General features: G+C 38.5%; 1 protein-coding gene and 1 pseudogene across 1 annotated transcript in view; both read right to left on the reverse strand.

The window, feature by feature from the left end:
* The window catches only part of SOX (sulfite oxidase), a 348,282-nt gene that overhangs the window by 281,827 nt on the left and 41,368 nt on the right, over window positions 1-25,087 (reverse strand). The gene's annotated exons all lie outside the window — the stretch shown is intronic.
* LOC149138872 (surfeit locus protein 1-like) overlaps window positions 20,094-25,087 on the reverse strand; it is a 31,967-nt pseudogene continuing 26,973 nt past the window's right edge.

Raw genomic sequence — 25,087 nt, forward strand, 5'->3', positions numbered from 1 at the left:
TTTTCCTTCTTGCACTCAATGGCATGCAAAACAAATCAGCAAAATCAAAACTGAAAGATGCCAAGACACTTTGGACATCCACAATGTTAGTAGCAAACCTTGATCAAAATGAAACCTACAATCAAACTCTAGATTAAATGAAATGAAATCCTACTCTATGGCAGCCAAGAAGAGCAGAGTTAAATCATCTTTTCTTGGTTGATTTGTGGCTGTTGGGACAGCCACTAAATAGCCTTAGAATGCTAGACATTCAATTAGCTCATGGACATATTTTTGAATTTGAAAGTAGGAAAAAGTATTGGGCTTGTTTGGATGCCCTTCTTTTTGGATCTCTTTGGCAGCCCCTGAATGTGGCGAAATCGTGACTCCCATGGAGCTTTAAGGTTGGTTGATCTAACCAATGATTTGGCCAAGCTCAAAGCCTTAAAGGAAACCTGTGCTATAACTCAAAAGGCTTGCTCACAATTATTAGTAAACATTAGAAAATAGCTTGCAAGAAGGGATAATTTATGCTATTCACAAGTACATAGCATCACCTAATCTAACTGCAAAACCATCAAAGGATAGACAAGTACTTGCCTATCCTTCCCTTGGGAAACACTGCCCCTTTTTGGGCCTAAATCTACTAAAGGAGAGCAATTGAAAGAATTTTAACAAGCACAAAATTTACCTCATACCCAAGAAGATTTCGCCACGACAACATCAACATGGAACCTCCAAAGACTTTTTATAATAACAATGAGCAAATACAAATTGACAGTGTACCCAAGCCTCAAGCTTCCAACCATTCCTGAACAATGAGAGTTGGGTTACATTGATAGATTTTTGGGAGCAAATCCCAATGTAGACTGATCAAACAAGTGGCAAGATGATGAAAATCCCAAGGAAAGTCAACTTCTTCAAGTGGAAATGTGACTGTTGAGCAAGTCTGTGAAGTGGCATTGATCTCTTGCTGGTAGTGTGCATTCCTCAGTGAAGATTACTGATATCTCAAGGAAAAAAGGAGTTGTTACAAGTGTGCAACAACAGGAAGTTGAAAGGAGTTAACTCCCACATAATTCGTGGTAAGCCAGCCCACCATTCTCCATGGGTAAACTGTGCCACCAAACCATTATTGCATCCGCTACATGCCCTCTAGGCCTGTGTGGGTCTGCTAGTGACAGGCTATAGCTGCGTGGGTCTTATTCTTAACTGCTATGTAGACAGGTGTGAGAGGAGGGAACTAAGGGGAAGTTAACTCCCTCTTACTCACAGTCAATTTCTCCTTTAACTGCCACATCATAAGATAGGGTACTTGGCCCCTTAGATGAAGGAATGAGGCCCCTTTTATCAACTAGTGAACTCGGCTTTGTTGGCCCAATAAACCACCCCTCATGCAAGAGCAAACTCAAACTACCAAGGTGGCCTCCACCTCAACTTTGAACTTGAATTCAATGTCATATCACTTGATTTACCCCTTTGACTCGAAAATACATCATTAATATGTTCCTAGTTATTAATATTTTGCATTTTTCTCGTCTTTTTTGCCACTTTTTATGATTAAAAATGGGTTTTCATGGGGGAATAATCATTTATTGAACCCCAAAGTGGGTATTAGAATAATGTTGGTGCTCTGAGCATGAATTTCAAGCACCCACATGCCACCAACATTTCCTCGTGCCACTTATTTACACTATTACATAGGAAATTAATTAAAAATACAGTCTTGCGGGAATTTTTAATTATTTAAAAAATCATAGAAAGACTAGTGAAATCATGTAAGACTCTCGATATGACCTAGTATGGCAATATACATCGACCCTAGACACTAGAACACATTGAAGGCCCAGTTACTAAGCCGACTCCAGCTTTGGAGGTATGTGAGTGAAAAAGCTCAGCTAGTTATTTATCATTGAAAAGCGAAAATAATTAATCAAATGAAAAAAACACTCTAGAATGGACTCATCTAGTACCCAGGTCCCAAATTGCCTAAGTTTGTTACATAAGTTCATCATGCTAATGCTCATTTATTACAATGCCCCTGTGGAGGTATGGAATTCGGGAGAAGAAAGTAGAAGAGGAGAGAGAAGACGACGCAAAAATGCCCAGTTGGACTTCTGATCTTCGAAAAAATTTAAATAGTGCCTCCTCCATTGGGCAATGGGGTCTCCGTTCCTTGCCATGTGCATATAAGCAGGTAACAATGCCTTTTAACATTGAAGATGGCCCAATATAATAATCTTACAGTTCTTACACGCATGATGTTGATCTCACTTGATTCTATGAGTATGTGTTAAATATTTGCTTACAAGTACAGTTGCCATCCCTTAAGAGTGTGTATGATGCTTCCCTAACACTTCAGAGAGGACGTCTAGCCCCTTTGATGACGACATAGGGCACTTTAACAGATGGCATAGAGCACTTATTGAGGACCATTGACGGGATGACTTGGAATAGTTGGTGACACTCTCACCTACCTCCACAACCTTGGATGTTGTTCGTCAAATCTAGGACATTGCCCTGAGACTCGAGAGTAGATGTACCCCAAAGATGGCAGGATGCCCCCAAGATAGCATTACACCTACAGTCTACTTCATGGACATTGCCCTGTTTTTGAGGATATTTGATGATGATGATGACATGGGACCCCTTTGGAGGGGATTGTACATTGTTCACCATGATGATGACCCCTTCTTGATGCTTTGGAGGATGACGTGGGCACCTTTATGGATCACATTAGGTTGAGGAGGCCTTACTTGATGATTAGGCATCCACTTTATGAGGTGTTGCCCATGTACATGTCAAAGTTCGAGAAGCAGAGTACAAAGCAGTGGACAAATTTTTCAGGATCATTGTCATCATTTGGCTTCAATTTCATTATTGTAATCCCAAATTCTGCAAATTTAGTGTAAATGATTCTAGTATGACTATTCAGCCATGTAATAACACCTAGGTAAGCCTATGATTCTTCTCAATGGGTTTCATCCTAGAGAGTTTTTTAACCTCCCTAAATTATGTGTGCTTGTAAACATAGATAATTGGCAGATTTTTTCACCTAGATATACCCCAAAGCTAGGGTGGAATTCTTTGACGAGGTCTTAGGTGAGTCCTAGTGTTTATCGAGTCTATGTATTTTTCATACTAGATCATGTGTCTTGTCGCAGAATTGGGTAAAGTCTTGAGGGTCTATGTCAAATGTGTATTTCCCCTTCTAAGGGTTGATATTGTAATATTTTGATGTAAAAGTGTGTCTAGGAATAATTTAGTGCATGGTTACTCATATTTAGACACCATGGCTAAATTATTTTGTTATAGATACACTTAGAGGGTGGAAAAATATTTATTCCCCTCTTGAGTCTTTTAATTAATTTTTCTAGCAAAAATAAAAAGAAAATAATTAGCCAGAAAATTAATTAAATTTGAGTCAAAAAATTAATTTGAGAGAAATTAAATTCTCTCCAAGTGGAAAATCATCAAAAATTCGTGGGTCCAAAAAGAATTAAATTTTAAGGGTCCTCCACCAAGGAAAAAATCGATTTTTTTAAGAGAAATTGACCCTTTGGACCTTGGTGGTCAAGTCAAATTGAAATTTTTGAGAATAAAAGTCCAAAATATTAATTTTTGGACTAAGAAAAAAGGGATTGTAAGAGAAATTTGAATTTCTCCTCATAAATAAAAGAATAAAATTCAATCGATAGAGGAGATCAAGTTATTTCAAAAGAAGATCGATGGATGAGATTATTTTGACGAGGATCAACCCAACTAGTCGTTATTTCCACTTGGAGGGGTTTTCTCTCTTATTTTTCTATATAAGGAAGCCTTTGAGCTCCTCATTATAATAGGAATGATCTAACTACATCAAAATTATCTTTGTATTGAACAAGACTCTGTTGGATTTTGTAATAAAAGCATAAGACTTTGGGGTTCAATTTAGGTGTCTCTCACTTGTTGATTTGTGGTATGTGCTGGATGATTTTATTTTATATGCTTTGAGCTAATATATTGCATGATTATTATTTCAATTGTTGGTAGTAGGAACATCTATTAGCACAGGTATCTTGCTTTAGGTGTTGGGCTAGAGTAAGCGCTCTGGATTTAGAGGATCTGGCAGGTATCTCCAGGTTCATAGATCCTTTGTGTGGATCGAATCCCTCTTGATCTAATAATCTATTTTTGAAGTGCATTTGAGCTACAGGTTGCTCTAGCCCTTGGAAACCCCAAGTTCACAGACTGTGAGGGGATAATACTTTGTTTGGCTTCAAGTCTCAATCTAACGAATATTTGATGTGGGAGGATTTTGCCAAAATAAAAAATTATTCAAATTCTCTCATTTATTTACTTGTGCAGCAAAGATTAATATGCTAATAAGAGCAAATTTATTTTTGTAAAGATTGTAAATATTTGTGAATAATTTTTTTGAATCTAACACTTGTATTTTAATACTAACCCATTAATTCTAAAATACTAACCCATTAATTCTATTTTGTATAGTATTAAGGTTTGGGTTTTATTTGAGTTTTATGTATATATTAGGCATTTGGGCTTTCTATTTTTCATTTGTGTAGGTGATAGCTCAAGGGTTTGAAGCAGAAATCAAATTTTGGAGAGCCCTAGCCTCACTTAGCTTAAATAGCTAGGGTTTCAGGGGTTTCTAGAGATCTAGAAAAGTCATCCAGCCTAAAGAAGGAAGGTTACAACTTCTGGAGGTGACATTCATATTTTTTTGGGATTATTTTTGCTTTTACAGGGGTATCATAAGGGTTTCCTGCCTCCTGGAAACTAGACGCAAGCATTTTAAGGCCTGACCATAGCCCCTAAAGGGCCTCCCTCCCTTAGTTGCAACCCTTTTAGAGCCTTTTACCCTAGCGGCATCCATTTTTAGGGCTCATCTTGGCAGTCACATCCCTTTGAGGGTTCTTCTTGGCAGCTGCATGCCTTTTGAGGCCTTGTGCTTGTGGTCGCAGCCCCTAAGGTGCCCCCTTCCCTTAGCCGCAGCACTAACGAGGGATTTTCTCCTTGTCACATGCCTTAGAGGCCTTTTTAAGGGAAGCTGCAAGCCTATTCGGCCTTAACTCCCTAGGCTGCAGGCCTACATGGTCTTCTAGCCCTAGCTGCAAGCCTCATTAGACCTTTGTCCCCTCATTGCAGTCCATTTTTGGCATATTTGTGGCTTTGGCAATCGATTTTGGCATTAATACTTTGTGTTTGCAGGCTTATGGCAAGTTTGGCAAGAGTTTGAATTGATTTCCATATCATTTTTGCCATTAATCCATTGTATTTCCAGCTAACACCTGGTTTTGTGGGGATTTCAGGGGCTTGAAGTCTCAATAGCCTATCAATTAACCCTAGAAGCCCTAATCACTGTCATAAGAGGGCTGATCCATCATTTTTCAAGCTAACAAATTGTGTTGCAGGTGTTTGAAGAAGTTTGAGTCAACTTTGGAAGTACACTTATCCATCCAACAAGGCCTTGAGGCCTAAGGGTTTGCCTCCATCCCCTTCTTCTCTTCACTGTTTTCATGATCAGATTTGAAGTAAATTTGTGGCAGCAGTATTAGTCTCATATAATCATTTCTATAAAGCTCCAAAATACCTTCACATAAGCCTAACAACATTTTGCACTTAACATAAAGGCAATCAACCTACATGCTCTTGATTGGAAATGTTATAACTTCTATGTGATTTTGGAAATTTGATAGAAGTGAAAAGAGGTCTGATATGTGCTTAGTTAAATCTGATATATACTTGTTTCAGTGATGAGAAATTATCTTGTGAAGGCTTGAGAGTCATAAGAACTCATCTCTCTTGTTTTAAGTGCATAACAAAGTGTTAAGTAGACTGCTCTTCCAGCATTTGGCATCTCATATTGGGCTGATTGCATAAGTTGCACCTTGCATTCATAGCATTCTCTTAGCATTCTTGCATTTCATCGATGTCCTCTACATTTGAAGCTCACTGTTAGCAATCTCATTTCAAGAAATATTGTGCTCTAATTGGCTCTCATAATAAGCATTGGTGTCATTATCTAATTGGCATTAGTAATAATCTTGGATAATTATTGTGGTGAATGTCATCATTGTCTCTTTTGTTCTCTAATTGACATATCAAGTTTAATGAGATCTTGGCATTGTGCTCGTAGTACCCTTTGCTATTTGATAATTGAAAGAAATTCGTTCATTCATGAAATTTGCTAATAGTACTGAATATGATTGATTTATTGGAGTGATTCAAAGTGCTTTCCTTTTTGAAAGATCTTTTCACTTTGATATTGCAAATTGGGCATCATATCTTAAGGAATTGTGATTTCAAGTTCCTCTTGCTAATTGTACAAATGTTGTGGAATAAGTAAATCTTGTTGAGGATCTTAGCTTGCTTAATATCCCTGATCATAAGATAAGCTCTTGGAATTGTTGTTTTTCATCGCTAATCTTGTCTCATAAGTGAAATCAACTAGCATAATTGCAAGTCCTAACAATCTTTCGCTAATTGTGCTCTCTCTCTCTCTCTCTTGGGTTTCACTTGAATTGTTCATCTTGCTTCATTTGAGATAGTATTTACTCTTTTAAGTGCTTCATCTAATCGCTCTCATATTGAATATCATTATTACCGTGAGAATCAAAATAATTTGGAGTGCTTAATCTAATTAATAATCTCATTGAAGTGTTCACTCACCTCTTGCTTTTCATTCTAGGACTAGAAGTGCACATTTAAAATATACCTCCAAGCATAAGCTTGGTTGTAAGAAGATAAGAAAACCATTCTCACCCAATTTCCGAAGTTTAGACCCTCATTTGTGGTTAACACAGGTGACCTTGCAATTCTTTTGCGGGCAATCCCTTGTAGGAACGGAGGCACTTGGGTGGTTAGAACTCCACGGGAGGTATCATTAATGAGGCCTTAGCCTCCTTCCTTTGGACTTCTCTCTACAACCTACATTCGAGGCTGACTTCAAAGTTGTTGAGAGTAAGGATTCACCTAGATAGGGCATCTAATTAAAATCTACAAAGATTTTGCATTTCACTTAGAATCTAGGACTTGCACTTCATATAGGATAGATTTACATATTGCAACAATTGCTCATCTGGTAACTTGGAATTTTAATTTGTATTATGCAAGTAAATTGACTCCTAAGGCACTGGTCTCTAATTGATCATTTCAATAAATCTAATTAAATGGTGCTAAATAATTAAACTTGCCTTTAATTTTCACCAAGTTCCTATGCCATTTGGTTGTGTCTCCTTCACTTGTTGGTTCCCAACAAGTGGTTTATCTCTTCATCCATAGGGACTACCCCCCTTAATCTATAATTAGGAGACAACTTAAACAGAGAAGGCAGGGATCAAAGTGACAGCCCCTATCCTAAGCGTTGTCGCATTCTCGTGTACAATTTGAGTGACAACATGAGGACACATGACTTTCAAGATGAGATGCACCCCTTGCAACCATTTATTGCACTTTTCATGGAGAGACAAACCTTTTGGAGGATGGCATCACCCTTGGAGGGCATTTAACTTCTATGTGTAAGTTAATTAAGGCACAATTCTATGCCATATCATTGATTTAAATATCTTTGAGGTCAACTTGTGAGCTATCCAACTTGTAATGGCGATTTATTATTATTTTAGGGATTTTAGGCTAATCTTAGGGTACATCAACTTGGTTACCCTCATATAAACAGAGGGAAGTTGATTTCCTTTAGATCATTGACACACATGAGATCGACTTCCACTAGTTACTTGTCTATTCTCTCTTGTGTGCTATGGAGCCCGAGCACCAATGTAGCGAACTTCTTTTGGAGGATGTTTTATGGATGATTCCCTCTCTTGAATGATTATTGGTGATTCTTTGATGATATGTGTTATGTTAATGCAAGTTATCTTCTCCCATCTTGTTCTTGTTGATAAATTAGAGTTTAATGAAATTTTCACCAAGGTTTTGTTTATCTTTTATGACAGTAAATCTCCTTGCACAAGATTTTCATCAAGTTTCTTGTGAAGTGACCTAGGTTTAACTCCCTCCTTTTAATCTCCAAAGACTATAGAAGACCACTTGGGTTAAAGAGTTGAGGAACACAAGTTTTTCTCCCTCAATTACTTTTATCCACATCCATCTTTTTCCTTCGAAAGAGTTTTTACTCCTAGAATCCATTAGCCTTGGATTGAGAAAGGCACTAGTCTTATCTCATGTACGAATCCTTCAAAAACCCTGAATATTTTCTTATTTTATTTTTTCTAGGGTGAATTAGAGTTTAGTTATAGCAAAATCATTAATTTTCAGCAGTATTTGGGTTAGATAGGACTTGTATGAAATTATTTGTAAAAGTGGAAATATCATTTTACATGCATTTTTCAGCCAGAAATTAGGGTTGACATCTACAATGTATTGTGCTTTAATATGTGTTTTCCACCGCATAAAATTGTTGTAAATTTACTCTCTTGTTAACTCATTAATTAGCCCTAACTTTACACTTCTTTACCATAAATTTCGAGGCTTTTTCTTATTGTTGTTATAAACTAATTGTTTGCTGCAATTTCCATTTTAAAACCCTAGTTTATAACAGCCAAGTATAATCCTTCATTATATGTGTTTGAGCCTCTAGATTGAGCCATAAGAACCCTTGAACTCACCCTCTTGGATTTATACCTTAATCAACCTAAACCCTAATTAATGCATACTTATTCCCAAGTGAAGTCCCCTTAAGGGGCATTTAGCTCAAGTCAAATTGGGTTACTTGGTCCCCAAGATCTACTAGGGAAGCCTCCCTTGTGGTGGATTGTATCCAACCACTAAAACGAGAGTAGTTGTTGACGTGACAGTGATAATTCTCTCATTATTGCACTCAATGTAGGTTGCTTACTGAGGCTTTGCACTAAGGTACTAGATTTTGCAATAATAGGGAACATAGATGAGTACTCCCTCTCATTTGAATTTCCATTCCTAAATGTACACTCATTGTTAAACCTCCACTATACAAGTTGTGCCTTCATTGATTTCTCATTATTTTTCCAACCGTGTCTATATTTTTGGTCAATTGCTTGATTCATCACTTGTCAAAAATGTGCACTTGTCTATCAGTAATATTCTCTTGTCAAAAATATGCTTCTCAATCTAAAATCTTCACATCTAGTTAATTTTCTTTGGTTCAAAGCTTGGTCTGCTTATCTTAGTCAAATCAATCAAATATGGCATCGATGTGTCTTCATATTGGCATCCTCGAATATGTTTAACTCTCTTTTGTGATTGTGGTAATAGAATAGGCATAGCTTCTTGAAATACTCTACTTCGTTGAGTTGTGATAGAAAAAATAACTAGGTTTTCAACACTACTTTATGGGAGTAAAGTCTTGAAAAAAGTTAAATGGCATAATCATTGAAAGTGTTCCAACATACGAAGCCAAAGTCAATAGACATGATCATTAAAATGTTACATAACACCAACCATAAGACAACAATGGTCCATGCAAGTTCTCTAAATGTGATGCAAATGCCAAACTAAATGACCACCTATTGTTGAGAAATCTAGGGTAGCCTAGATTATGTGATTTCTCTTACTTTGATAAGTGCTTGTGATGTATTTTTGCTTATCTTGATTAGATTATTTTTCACCTTAATTATTATTGTGTTCTTTTCATCAAAAAGCTACCAAACCATAAAGAATAGTGAGACAAAAGGACAGAAGATATAGGTGATCAGCCAGGGCCAAAACCTCTCCACTTGAGAGGAAAACCCACAAGAATTCTTCTCTTCTTATAGAATATTCAATTGACAATTTCCAAGACCTATGACCCTTGACCAAGACCCTCCAACACCAAGTCAACCTTCCTTCTTGATTTGCACAGCTTCCATCGACAAATTTTGACCTTCTAGCAACTTCGACTCCCAGCAACAATTTATGCAACTTCCACCTACTAGATTCACAGCTTCAACCTTGATGCAGCTTCATATCTTTGACCTTGCAGCTTCACAGTTTCGACCTAGAAGTAGCTTCACAACTTCAACTTTGCAGCTTCACAATTCGACCTAGAAGCAGCTTCACAGCTTCGACCTTGCAGCTTCATAGCTTCGACCTAGAAGCAATGTCACAACTACGACCTTGCAGCTTCATAGCTTCAGAATTTCGTCTAGCCCAGAAACTGTAGAAACCCTAACACAAGAGAGAGAGAGAGAGAGAGATGTGCAAAACATCGATCTTGCTCTTCTTCTTCATTTTTCGTCCTTTTTCCAACTTCTATCTTAGGAGATCGAACTTGCTTGAGAGTTTCCAAATGAGGTCGAATTCCTTCTTATTTATAGGCTTTTGAGGGGAGTACGAATAGCTATCTTTAGGCCGACTTGTCCCTTCATGTAGGCTAACTTGATCTTTGCACCATGACAAGGTCTTGGAGGGTCTTTTGACTTTATTTTGACTCAAATAAATTTTGTTTACAATATGTAACATGCCCAAAAGGGTTTTCATACATGACAATGACTCAATTGACTTGTAGACTCAATGGCAAGCCCAAGAAGCACTTAAAGGGTGCTTGACCTAAAAATAAATCTCCCTTGAACATGAAACCCATGCCTTAAGAATAACAATAATAAATTATATTTCTCTTTTCATTAAATATATACAATCATGATTACATGTCATTATGAAGACGAAACCTAGTTACATATTTCAACACTCCCTCTTAACTAGGGAGGTATTCATAATCCATACAAGGTACTTGGACATTCTCAATCTGAAGAATTCTCATAAGAAGAGTCGGATTGGTAACCCATTTGTTTAGCATCATATCATCCAGCATTGTCACATAGCAAGGCCTTGACTAACAACTCTATCTCTCCACAAGATCAGAGCACAATGTTGGCGAGACCAATGACTTATAGACACCATCATCATTGTCTCTCAAGGTACATACCCCACCCGGGTGTTCACAGAGTATGTCCTTCTAGGACTATTCTTATCTTGGATTCCCAATCCTCAAAGAATATCAGTCCTCTTCGACTACTCTTATCTTGGATGCCCTACCTCATCCTCAAAGAGTATCGGATGCCAGATGCTTACCCAATCCTCCATTCTTTCTTCCCAAAGTGAAGACAAGAATGATGTGTCTATCTCTCCCTCTCAACTAGGGAGGATATACCCATTCCTATAAAAAAGAATATACCCAAACTCCCTCTTATTCAGGGACTTGTCCAAGCTCCCTCTTAACCAAGGACTTGCATCCAGCAGCTTTTTACTCTAGGTGGAGATCATGGGACTATCAGCTACTTGAGGGGCTCCTTCTTTTGATGTCATGAGGTTCATCCTTTTCATAATGGAGGCTTCATCAATCGTAGGGCATCGGCCATCCATCACTTTCCTTCACAAGATACACCAGTCATGTCATTCTTCTCTTCATTAGAAAGTGACCTTTTAGTCCACATCTAGTTTTCTTCATACTGCGACCTTTTCTAAGTCATGCTTCCTTTAGGATCTTTCATCCAACCACATGAGTGCTAGTTGTAGGTGACATCTACAACCCTCTTCTGGTAGCCCTGTATCAACCCATCCAGATGTTGTTCAAAATAAAAAAATGAAATTCAAATCACACTTACCTTTTGTGATGGCTTTTCATCGTGACATCTTGCTTGCCTGCACCATCCTGCACATTCACAAACACATCCCCAAGGCTTCATATGGCAAGGATCTCTATTCTTTACAAACCTTATCCTGGTCTTCTTCTCTATGGAGATGTCATGGTCAATTCTTCTAGTCGTCAGATGTTGAATTCTTGTGACTATAGTTGCATCTTTCACGATCTCTTCTTTCTTTCTTCACATATTGCTTCCCAGGAACTTTCCATACATAGTTCCTTCATTTTTGTCAGCTACCTCATATTCCATATGAGGACATATTATGTTGATTTCATCTTATCAATATGTGAACCATGCATTCATGTATTTTTTCGAAAGAGAAGATCATTGATCATGCTCACAAGGTAGAGCATTTACCCATGCTATCTACAACTATATGATGACATGACTTAATCTATCAAATATATACATACCTCTTTTCTCCTTTTGGTCATCTAGACTTCCTTTAGCAACTTCCTTTCCTCGATTGATAGTATTTCAATCTTCTTGAATTGTTGCACTCCTTTGTCACCATATCATCATCCTTCTAAACAATGTATCCCACACAAGGTGGAATGATCGAAAAAACACTTGCTTCTTCCAAGTAGAAGTGAACCTTCTAGTGAAGATTCCAACCAAGGATCTTGATTTTCCTAATCCAGCAATATGATCCTTTCTCATGATGACCGTGACAATGTATGATGAATTCCTTTTATCATGTTAGCTGACTTTCTTTCAATCATATGTACTCTATATGATTTCAATGAGGTTGCCAAGAGCTACTTCCTTTATATGATAATGGGTACATCTTTGTAGACTTCTACTTCATCTATTCTTTCAAGCTTCCCTAATGATGTTGTGAGCTCTTGTTTTAACAGTATGCTTCCAGTATGATGCCATCTTCCACTAATATGCATCTCATCATGATACTTTTCATCTTGATTGCCATGGTGGAGATCTTTTCACCTCCTACTTCTCCTTGTTATGCTTTGGAGAAACCCTAATAGTGAAGGCCTATCCCTTTGGTTTTCTTCTCATCAAGTTCTTCCAATTTTTCAGTGATATGAGCTTCATTCCTTTCTTTCCTCTTGTTGTCCTTCTTGAACTTCAAACAATCTCTCTTGTAGTGCCCATATTCCTCATAGCATTGAACTTTTGACATATTCTTCTTCTTTTTATGAGAACCAGATTTCCCAAACTTTCCTTTTCTCTTAGCCATGGCAGCAAATGCTTGAACTTGTTCTCCTGGTCCCACATCACTCTTTGCTTTCAACCTGGTTTCTTCAATTCCGCACAATGACCAAAGTTCACTGAATGGGGTGGGGCTTCATTCTTTCCATAGATGCTAGATGTGAAGTTGACCCATTCTTCTGGAAGTGCATTGAGCACTATGGTGGTCATTTCTTTATCGGACATTATTTCTCCCAACTCTTGTAGTTGGTCTCTTATTTCTAATATCTTCATAAAATATGGGGCTTTTCATCTTCCTTTGAGATCTTCATTTTGTGCAGCTCGTTCCTTAAGGATATCGCTTCTCCTACAGTACTTAGGGAAAACGATTCTATTAACTTGTCAGATATATATTTTTCTGTCTCCAACTTTGATACATAAGGTATGAGGGGATCCTTGATGGATTCAATGAGAATCCTTTGAGCCCTTACTTCCCCTTTCATATACTTTGCTAGAGCTTGAGCTTCTTCCTTTGGAGGCTTAGTAATTGATCCCTTAACATGTTCAACAACTTCATTTTCTATGAGGATCAAATATGTCCTCTTCTTCCATGGAAGAAAGTTTGATGACCCAACCAATTTGTTGCTTTCCTTGCAAAATGAAGTCATTTTGATAGAAAATTCAGTCATAAATATAAAGGTGCGTACTTGTTAAGTGAAGATGCTCCTTGATGACAATATCTTCAACTCAATGCCTTCTTGATTTTGATGATGATGTTGATAATAGAATATGTCTTCTTGATGAAGATCTCTCCCTTCAAAAGTTATCCTTCAAAGGGAGGGAGATCACCTTGACAACGCCTCTTCTTGCTTCCCTTGAATGTAGAGACTTCAAGATGCTTCATTTTGTAGTCCTTCTAGGTAGGGTCCTTAAGATCTTCTTTCATGATGCCGTGCGAGTTTCCCAACAATGTTTCAAGTGAGCATGAGCAACCCTTTTTTGATAAGCTAGGGTTTTGAGGTCTTCTTTGCTTGTACTCGATCCTTGTGCATTTCTTCTTGATGGTACAATGTCAATTATTTTATCTTTCTTGATACTCCTTTTGATAGTCCTTCTAGTGCTTTGACCTTTGAGTGTCCTTCTTTTCGCTGCCTTTCCTTGTCTTGTCACCTTAGCTCTGATACCATGTTGAGAAATCTAGGGGCAACTATATTATATGATTTCTCTTACTTTGAAAACTGCTTGTGATGGATTTTTGCTTATCTTAATTAGATTCTTTTTCACCTTAATTATTATTGTGTTATTTTCATCAAACAGCTACCAAACCATAAAGAATAGTGAGGCAAAAGGACACCAGATATAGGCAATCAGCCAGGGCCAAAACGTCTCCACTTGAGAGGAAAACCCACAAGAATTCTTTCTCTTCTAGAATCTTCAATTGATGAATTCCAAGACCTATGACCCTTGACCAAGACCCTCCAAGACCAAGTCAACCTTCCTTCTTCATTTGCACAGCTTCCAGCAATAAATTTCGACCTTCTAGCAACTTCAACCCTCAGCAACAATTTTTGCAACTTCAACCAAGTAGATTCACAGCTTCAACCTTGATGCAACTTCACAACTTTGACCTTGCAACTTCACAATTTTGACCTAGAAGCAACTTCACAACTTCGACCTAGAAGCAGCTTCACAGCTTCAACCTAGAAGCAACATCACAACTTCAACCTAGAAGCAACTTCACAGCTTCAAAATTTCGACTAGCCCAAAAACTGTAGAAACCCAATACAAGAGAGAGAGAGAGATGGCCAAAACTTTGATCTTGCTCTTCTTCTTCTTTTTTTGTCATTTTTCCAACTTCTATCTTAGGAGATCGAACTTGCTTGAGAGTGTGTCCAAATGAGGTCGAGTTCCTTCTTATTTATAGGCTTTTGGGGTACGAATTGTTATCTTTAGGCCAACTTGTCCCTTCATGTAGGCCGACTTGATCTTTGCACCATGATGAGGTCTTGGAGGGTCTTTTGACTCAAATAAATTTTCTTTACAATATGTAACATGCCCAAAAGGGTCTTTCATACATGAAAATGACTCAATTAACTTGTAGACTCAATGACAATCCCTAGAAGCACTCAATGGGTGCTTGACCTAAAAATAAATCTCCCTTGAGCATGAAACCCATGCCTCAAGAATAACAATAATAAATTTATTTTTCTCTTTTCATTAAATACATAAAATCATGATTACATATGTCATTATGAAGACCAAACCTAGTTACATATTTCAACACCTATCACACATGGTCATGAAGACTCACGCATCCTTTATGACAATGCTAACAATTAATGATCTTTGATTCTATTGAAACCAAGGTGCCTCAATACATCTCCTCATATAAAGAGTGTTATCGTTTCCATTTTTCAAGCCTTTAGTGCAATGCAAATACACAATGTCGAATTTTCAACTTAAGCTAGGATGTAAATTAAATATTGTGTAAAGAAGAAGCGTCAAGTTGGCCAACTACATCACTACACATCTTAGCGAGCAAGAGATAAACTTGTACGTGTTGTTTAATACTCCCCAAGGTTATTTCAATGTCATCAATCCATCATTTATTTAAAGATTGTAGAAGCATACAAAACCCTAGGCAATGAATAAAGCTTGATAAACCAAATACTATGTATAACTAAACACATACATATAAACAAAACATATGTCAAAGATAATTCAAAATGAATAAATCAAATAAGAGATGATAGATGAGAAGTGTATAGTCATACACATTATCAATGCATGTCATGGGGTAGTTAACAATTGGCCTACATATAGACCATCCTTACAACAATATCTCAATAATAGTCTAGCTACACTAGCCCTAATAGTGAACATTTATACTTTTTAGTATTTACATGTCCTCTCCCTTCAAGGAGCTTTGTCTTCAAAGCATAATTTGACAAGGTTGTTGCAAACAAATGACCATGCAACCAAAAAAAATGTCTTTAACTAGCTAATTCTTCTACTAGATCTAAGGTCCTTAAAAAAACTTGTGAATTTACTACATACTTTCTCCTAGTTCACTTGCAAGACATGCATAGTCTTCTTGGACATCTCCAAATGGTCCCTTACAGTGCATCATTTTATGCTTGTTTGTGTACGATCTACCATCTTAGGACCTTGCTTTGTATTTGCTTAAGGGTGCATCTTCCTTTCTAAGAAGGAAATTCTGGCCACTAAAGGTTCACCATACAACTTATACATCTGCCCTTGTCATTTGAGCTTCATGAACTACCTTTGTAGATTGGTGGCATGCTCACCTAATAGAATTAACCATTATGCACCTAACCATATGCCTTTTCCATTTGGTGGCGCTATAAAGAATCCAACTTGCAATTGAAACTTTTGTATTTGCAACATCATTTTGTGACTTCTACCAACATTTCAATCTTCCAGTCACCTACCATTTCTACTTTGAGGTCCTTGATTGGATATACAAAGAGATTCAGCGTCTTTACAACATTGATATTAATGAACTTGTGAGTACTTCCAAAGTCTACAAATACACTGGACATTTGTATTTTTCACTAACCCCTTGAGCTTCAAGGTCTAAGTCTTTAGGCTTCCTATTAAAGCTACTAATGAGATCTTGGGTGAGCTTGCACCATCATACTTCTTGGGCTTCATCACTATTAGCGTTGCCAAGTTTATCTTGGCATCTTTTCCACTTCATGAGATTCTGATCCAATATTGCCAATAACTTCTTTTATGTCATCTTCATCTCACTTAATGTTGGAGATATCTACTTCCTTACCTATCACAATCTTGCAGTGGTATAGTTGCTTATCTTGTTTTCCTTCCTTTTCTAGCTTGTAGCAATTATCTCCATTACATTATTGTAGAAAAACATATTATTCATATTTTATGGAGACGGTGTGATTGTCCATCACTGACAACGAATTTTTTGTATATCAGTTTGGCCTTTGTGAAATTTTCAAGACTATTTCAGCAACTGGAAATTATTCTTCTAACTAATTAAAATTAAGCGCAGTTTATTTGCTATGGCAAACAATGAATAAAATCACAACTGCAATTTTCACCATAAAAATGCTATGGAAATAAAATGCTAGAAACTGAGAAATATAGAGCACACACAAAATAATTTGACACAGTTATTTTTGGACAAATGTCCCTGGAAAAACCCAATGCGGGAAAACCAGTGCAACAGATGAGGGTTTTATTATTATGCAACAATGAAATTCTGAGTACAATAAAATGGATGTCAAACTAGCGATCCTCTCTGAGAGAAATACTGGCAAACTGGCAACAAAAATCTGCTCTGGAAAAACCCCTGCGTCAACCCTCTACATAGTCCTTGCGCAGGCCAAACTCGCACTCCTCTAGAACTATCTCTGAGTCAGTCGTTCTGCCTGTAGTTGCTGCTAGAAGTCACTGCCAGACCTTCTAGAAATCTTTCTGGCCTCCAGCACTTGAAACGACCTGCCTCTCAGCAAAATCGAACTGCCTCTATGAGGCTCTACTCAAGCCCCTGCACAACCTCCTGGAGAATAAACTTGGCCTCCTCTCATTGCCTCTCCAGAACTGAACAACTTCCTTCGAACTCACTGTCTTTGCGTCCCCTCTCTAGTTCAAACATCTCTTTGCGTCATTGCAACTGGAAAACTCGATTTCTACCAAGGAACTCAACCTCAAGTGTGTTTAGCTCCAACCCCATATTCCTCCTCTTATAATCTCTCGTTGGCTCACCAACGGCCATGATTAAATCCTCATCAATGGCTAAGATCATTTCTGAGTTGATCCGTGAGAGTTTATAGAAAAATATCACCTTTCTCAATTTATTCTTGTTAATGATTAATTAACTTATTGAGCCATCTCTAGGTGTTTTCTCCTGAAACTTTTTATGGGTTCTGGAGCTCTTAAGTCTCTCTGACCAAAGTAGAGACTAGAACACATGTCTGATGCTACAAAAATCAACACTCCCTCTTAGTGAGGAAGGTGTTCTCTCTATCTCGTAACATCATCTCCCATACACGTCGTTGATGTCTGACAACTGTGACAACTGCGACTGCCCACCAAGCCACTACGCAACTTTGATTCAATCACTACTCTGAGTTGAACCAACTTGCATCTGCATTGTTGCTGACATTGCACTGTACACCTTGTGTTGTTGCCAACTCTGCACTACACTGCAACTAAACTCATGTTGTTGTTGTTGCTGCAACTACTACAACTGAGAACAAAATTTCGATCCCTGCTACTGAAAAGGGTTCTCCACTATACCCATTTGTTCCCTAAAATAGACGAACTTAGGCCCGCCTAGAGCTTTCGTGAGTATATTTACAACCTGCTCTTCTATGGGAACATGTTGTAGCTGGACCGCTCCACGCTACCCAATCTCTGATGAAATGGTATCGAATTTCTATTTGTTTTGACCTATTGTGGAACACTAGATTCTCAGAGAGCCTGATGCAACTCTTATTATCACAATAGATAGTGGTCGCCTCCAACCTCTGACTAAACAAACTCACCAGCAGCTTCCAAATCCAAATCGCTTCGCACATGGCTGTGCTAGCGGCCATATACTCTACTTCTGCAGAGCTTATTGCTACTGACTTATGCTTCCTATTGCACCAAAAAACCATCCCTGACCCATCACTAAAGCAACACCCTGAGGTGCTTTTCCTGTCCACTGAACTCCCTACCCAATTCACATCTATGAATCCACATAATCTAACACCATCACCTCGAGTATATCTCAATCCATACTCGACTGTGCCACGCAAATACCTCAGAATATGCCTCGTTGTTGTCCAATGCACTCTCTTTGGTCCCACCATAAACTGACTGAGAGTGTTGACTGTGAAGCAGATATCTAGCCTCGTGTTGACCAGATACATCAGGGAATCGACAAGTTGTCTATACAAGGTGGGGTCAACATTCTCGTCCTCTGATGCATCAATCTTCCTCCAGTTTGTAATCATGGGCGTAGACATGGGTCTGCAATCTTGCATCCTGAACCTCTTCAGAATCTTTGTAGCATATCTCCCTTGACCACGGAAGATATCTCCGTCCTTTTGCCACACTTCCAAGCCTGGGAAGTAATGCATCAGGCCCAAGTCCTTCATGTCAAACTCAATGGCCAGGTTCCTCTTGCAGTCCTCTATGAGCCCTGATGACCCTATCAAGAAGAGGTCATCCACATACAACACTAGGATGAGTGGCTAATCCTCTACCATCAAGTAGTAAAGGTTGAGATCTGCGTCACGCTTGACAAACCCCATCTGCTGCAAATAGTTGTCAATATGACCATACCATGCCCTGGGAGCCTACTTGAGCCCGTATAGAGCTTTCTTCAACCTACACACATATGTGTGCCTTCATGTGTCTCGATCCCTCTGGTTGTTCTATATATACCTCCTCCTCCATCACCTTGTTCAAGAAAGTTGCCTTGACATCCATCTGGTGAATCTGCCATCCCATCTGTGTTCTTAGGGATATAACTAACCGGATAGAAGTATATTTGGCAACTAGGGCGAAGATCTTCTTATAGCCTATCCCTTCTTTTTGCGCATACTCCTTTGCTACGAACCTAGCCTTGTACTTCTCCACGTTATCGTCTGCAGCATACTTGATCTTGTAGATCCATCGGGAGCCCACAACTGACCTACCCTCAGGCCTCAACACTACCTCCCAAACATCATTCGTCATGATAGAGCTATACTCTTCTACCATGGCATCTATCTACACCTGATGTTGTGCAGCCCCCTGATAGCTGGAAGGTTCTTCAACCTTTTCCACCAAAGCTTGGTACCTGTCTGGCTGTTTGCTTTCTCTTTTGTTCGTCCTAGGAGCTCCAATGAACTCCTTTGCATCTCTCACTCTCTGATGAACTTCCCTGTTGGTTCGACTACTAGTGGTGGGAGGATCGACTAACTGCTCATCTTGTCTCTGTTGCTCCATATGTTGCGAACTCACTGAATCCTCTACACCTAAGGATATGTTGGTACTGGGAATAGTACTAGATCCTTGTGATTATCCTTGCAGCGGTCCTTGCTATCGCCCCTGTTGTTGAACCAATGGAGCTTATGTTGGCTCACTCTGATCACTTGCTGGCATCTCGCGAGATTTCTTAAAGGCTTTGTCCTCCATAAACTTCACGTCTCGTCTCACGATAATCTTCCTGCTGCTAGGAATGTAGATCTTGTATGCCTTAGAGGTCTTGCCATACCCAACGAAGTATCCTCTCTTTGCAGTTTGATCCAACTTAGTATGCTTCTCATCTAGTACATGGCAATAAGCTATGCTATTAAAGATCCTGAAATGTCTTACTCCTAGCTTCTATGCTGTGAAGACTTCTTCTGTTGTTATCTTCCCCAACGCCCTGTGAGGAACCCTGTTCTGAATATACATTGTTGTGTTACATGCCTTTGCCCATAAGAACCTTGGAAAATCATGGTCATATAACATTGCCTTCATAGCCCCAACTATAGATGTATTCTTCGGCTCTGCTACCCCATTCTGTTGTAGGTTGTATGGAGTTGTCCACTCCCTCTCGATGCCTTCCTTCGCACAGAAACCTGTGTAGTCACTATCTGTGTACTCACCTTCGTTATCTAAGCGAAGAACTCTAATCTTTTTCCTCGTCGCATTCTCCACTAGAGCCTTAAACTCCTTAAATAAATCGAAGGCCTCATCCTTGGTCTTCAGAAAATAGATCTAGGTTTTCCTGGAATGATCATCAATAAAGGTGACAAAGTACTCGTACCCTCCGAGAGATCTAGTGGACATAGGGCCACAAATGTCTGAGTGTATAAGCTACAACACACCATCTGATTTGTTGTCACTTCTTGGGAATGTTGCCTTAGCATACTTCCCAAGCACACACCCCTTGCACACATCATCATGTTTCGTGCCTAATTTTGGAACACCTGTTACTGTCTCCTTGAGCATTCTAAGTGCTCCATGATGTAAATGTCCCATCCTCCTATGCCATAGTTCATTTAGGTCTTTCTGACTATCACTGTCATTGCTAACTAGTGCCATTGGAGAGTCGAACTGCAACTTGTACAGTTTGTTGCTTCGTACCCCAATCTGTTTCACCCTCTTCCAGTTCTAGTGTTTGATGAACACCTTCTTACCTACAAAGTGGACATCATATCCCCTATCCTGTAACTGGGATACTGAAATCAGGTTCATACCAATCCTGGCACATGAAATACATTTGTAACACTGGTGCTTGCTCCTGACTCCCTTTTGATGTCAATGGTACCTCTCCCAACTGGATTGCATTTTGTTATGTTTCCCATTGTTATCTGGAAGTCCATTTTCTCGTCATTATAGTTGGAGAAATATTCTCCAACTCTTGTCATGTGGGCTAACGCTCCACTGTCTATATACCAAACTCCCTATGAAGCTAAGCTAATTAAGCGAGCAAATTCGTTCTCAATCTGGTAGACGATTTTGTAGCTCCCTGAATATCTAATTTGTCCATGGTCATACTCGAGAATTCTAAAGAATTTACTTGAGACATCCTAAGTATAATTCCGTGTGATATTTCTCTTCCATCGGGTGTTGATTTTGCTACTGCACAACTGCTGCAAATACAACTGCGTCTAGATCTGCTCTACAAATTTACTGATCTGCTTCACCAGAACTACTTCTCGACTTCACCACTACCTGTTGGAACTGCTACTGGGCTCTACGAATTTTTCTGCCACCTGTGCTAGAAAACCAACCCCTCTTCCCAGAAATTCAAACTGCCTGGCTATCTCTGCACGAATCTGGAGAAATTGAGTGTTGCTCTCTCTGAACTACGAATTTCTCCCTCTTCATCTTTGAGCAATTGATTTGTCAAACTTACTATGATACAATGTGAAAATTTCAAGTCTATTGCAGCAACTGGAAATTATTCTTCTAACTGGTTAAAATTAAGTGCAATTTATTTGCTACGGCAAACAAAAACTAAAATCACAACTGCAATTTTCACCATAAAACGTTGCGAAAAATAAAATGTTGGAAACTAAGATATATAGAGCACACACAATAATTTGACACAATTATTTTTGGACAAATGTCCCCAGTAAAACCCAATAAGGGAAAACCAGTGCAGCAGATGAGGGTTTTATTATTATGCAGCAATGAAATTTTGAGTACAATAAAATGGATGCCAAACTGGCGATCCTTTATGAGAGAAATATTGGTGAAACTATTGAGGGAATTTTACCCTCCTCCACAAGCAATCCCAGCCCAAACTGGCCACAAAAATATGCTCTGGAAAAACCCTTGCGTCAACCTTTTACGTAGTCCTTGCACAGGCCAAACTCGCGTTGCTCTGGTACTTTCTCTGAGTCAATCGTTCTGCCTATAGTTGTTGGAAGTCACTGGCCAAGCCTTCTGGAAATCTTCCCGACCTCCGACACCTGAAACGACTTCTCTCAGCCAAAGCGCACTGCCTCTATGAGGCTCTGGGCAAGCCCCTGCGTGGCCTCCTAGAGAATAAACTTGGCCTCCTTTCACTGCCTCTCCGAAACTGGAAAACTTCCTCAGACCTCACTGTCTCTGCCCCTCACTGTCTCTGCGTCCCCTCTCTAGATCGAACTTCTCTCTGTTGAATCACTGCAACTGGGAAACTCGATTTTGCCAAGGAACTCGACCTCAAGTGTGTTTAGCTCCAACCCCATCGACGTCCTCTTATAATCTCTCATTGGCTCACCAATGGCCATGATTAAATCCTCATCAACAACTAAGATCATTTCTAAGTTGATCTGTGTGAGTTTCTAGAGAAATCTCACCTTTCTCAATTAATTCTTGTTAATTAATCATTTTCCCGAAGTTAGACTTAGGAAAAATTTAATTATTGATCAATTAACTTAATTGATCCATCTCTAGGTGTTTTCTCCTAAAACTTTTCTTGGGTTCTGGAGCTCTTGTGTTTCTAAGTCTCTTTGACCAGAGTTGAGACTAGAACACTTTTCCAATGCTACAAAAATCAACAACCTTGACTTAAGCACCATCAACAAACAATACATTCCATACCCTTACTTCATTTCTCATTTCTACCTTGAAGCCTACAATATATATATATTGAAAAAAAATCTTTTAGTATGCCTAAAACTCTTGTTTCCATGATTTCCCGTTCCTAAATGTATACTTCTATGGATCTTACTTGTTGAAGGTGGGTGAGCTTGGTAAAGATGTGTTGGTCCTTTTCTTCATATAATATGTTGACAAAAATATCTTTGAATCATTGCCAATGAGAGCCTAGTGATTGAATAACCCCACGCATTGAGAGATTTTCATCAAAATGACCCATACATATATACAAAGTGAAGTGACCTTTGGTTTCATCTTCCAAGAGGCTCAACGACTCTTCTTAATCATCTAATCTTCATATTTCTCCTAAATATAATATTTACAATATTATTTACGATATACCATAATCCAAAGGATTAGGTATCTAGCATTCCCCCTTAATCCAAAAGGGTGTTTGTAAGTCCAAGTGTCTTTTTGAACTTTTCAAACTTTTCTCTTCCAAGAACTTTGGTGAAGTTTTCGATAATTTGGTCACTTGTGGAACAATGTATCAGGTGAATGGCCTTGGCCTCTACATGATGTTGAATGAAATGGTACTTTTGGTTTATGTGCTTAGTTCAATCATAGAATCTAGGATTCTTGGCCAACTTCATAGCAGAAGAGTTATCAATCAAAAGTGAAGTAACATTCACATGTTTCTCCCACAAATCCTCTAGTATCTTCCTGAGCCACACAATTTCCTTTGTCACCTCTAGAACAATTACATACTCTGCCTCTATAATAGAATATGTTGGAACACATTGTTTGTATGATCTGTAAGAGATAGCTATTGATCCATGACTCATAAGGTATCTTGAAGTAGACACTCCATTCTCTTTGTCCCCATCAAAGTTTGAACCTGAATGTCCAACTAGTTTGAAGTCACCCACTTCAAAGTATTGGAGCCCAAAGTCTTAAGTTCCCTTCAAGTACCTTAGAGGTCTCTTCGCATCACACCGATGTCCTTCATAATGTTTTCATATGAATCTAGAAATAATCCCAACAACAAATGAAATATTTGGTCTCGTAGTAGTAAGGTAGATAGGACTCCCTACACACTGTTATATTTAACTGTCTTCATATTCATTTTCTTTTTTTTTATGTTAGCTTCAATTTTTTTTCCATTGGAATAGAAAGAGCATCCATGCCAAATTTGTTCAATTGTTCTCCAATGTAAATGTTTTGGAAGATGAATAATTTTTTTGGATTCTAAGTTACTTCAATACCCACATAATAGTGAAGATATCCCATGTCTATCATCTCATATCCTTTCTCCAATTCTTTCTTTATGGATGAAATATATGCTTCATTGTTCCCTGCTATCAAATGATCAGCTACATACACCACAAGATATACAATAGTTTTGCTAACTTGCTTGACAAATAGAATTGCATCATCAAGATTAAAAGCCTTCTAGTTGACACATGTAGACATTCTCTTTCATGTCTCAATTCAAGAAGGTTACCTTCATATCATGTGATGAAACATCCACCTATTTTGTGCAACCAAAGCCAAAAATGCATGAATGGTAGCCCATTTTGATATGGGGGAAAACGTTTCCTCATAGTCTATGCCTTCCTTCTGAGAAAATCCTTTTGCTACAAGTCTCGCTTGATGCTTGTCAAGTGGGCCATCTGATTTGTACTTGTTCTTGTAGACACACCTACAACCAATTGGTTTGGTTTGGAATGGAGGATCCACTAAGTTCCACATCCCATTCTTGATGAGAGAATCATACACTTTTTACATGGCTTCTTTCCACTCATCATGAAACGCAGCTTCCTCAAAAGATAAATTCAATTCACAATCATATGAAATGTCCATATCATTTACATCCCCCTAAATCTAAACTATCTATATCACATCCATCTTATCTCGTTGAATTATTAGTTCCTATCTTTCCAACCTCGTCAGGATGAACACTTTCAAATGTCTTTGAACCACTTTGGACATTTCTGTGATGGTCTAGGTTGCTCAATTAATTGAGATGGTGTTGAATTCTCATCAAGATTCAATCTTTCAATCCTCCCAATCACATCTTCCAATTAAATCTCTTATTCTTATGAAGTGGCAAGATCTTCAACATTAGGGGGAAATGCACTTCAAAAGGAGATTCCAAAGATTGATCCAAGATATGGACCCCCCTTTCATGATGTATAATCTCATCATCAAACTCGTGATATGTCTTTGCATAAGTGAATCTATCCAAATGATCAAGTCGTCGTTCAACAATTTTGTCATTATTAGTGGATTCAAGAAAA

Source organism: Pinus tabuliformis, chromosome X (genome assembly GCF_031772625.1).
Source record: "Pinus tabuliformis cultivar Carrire ecotype Pingquan chromosome X, CPIR1, whole genome shotgun sequence".
NCBI classification, from domain to species: Eukaryota; Viridiplantae; Streptophyta; class Pinopsida; order Pinales; family Pinaceae; genus Pinus; species Pinus tabuliformis.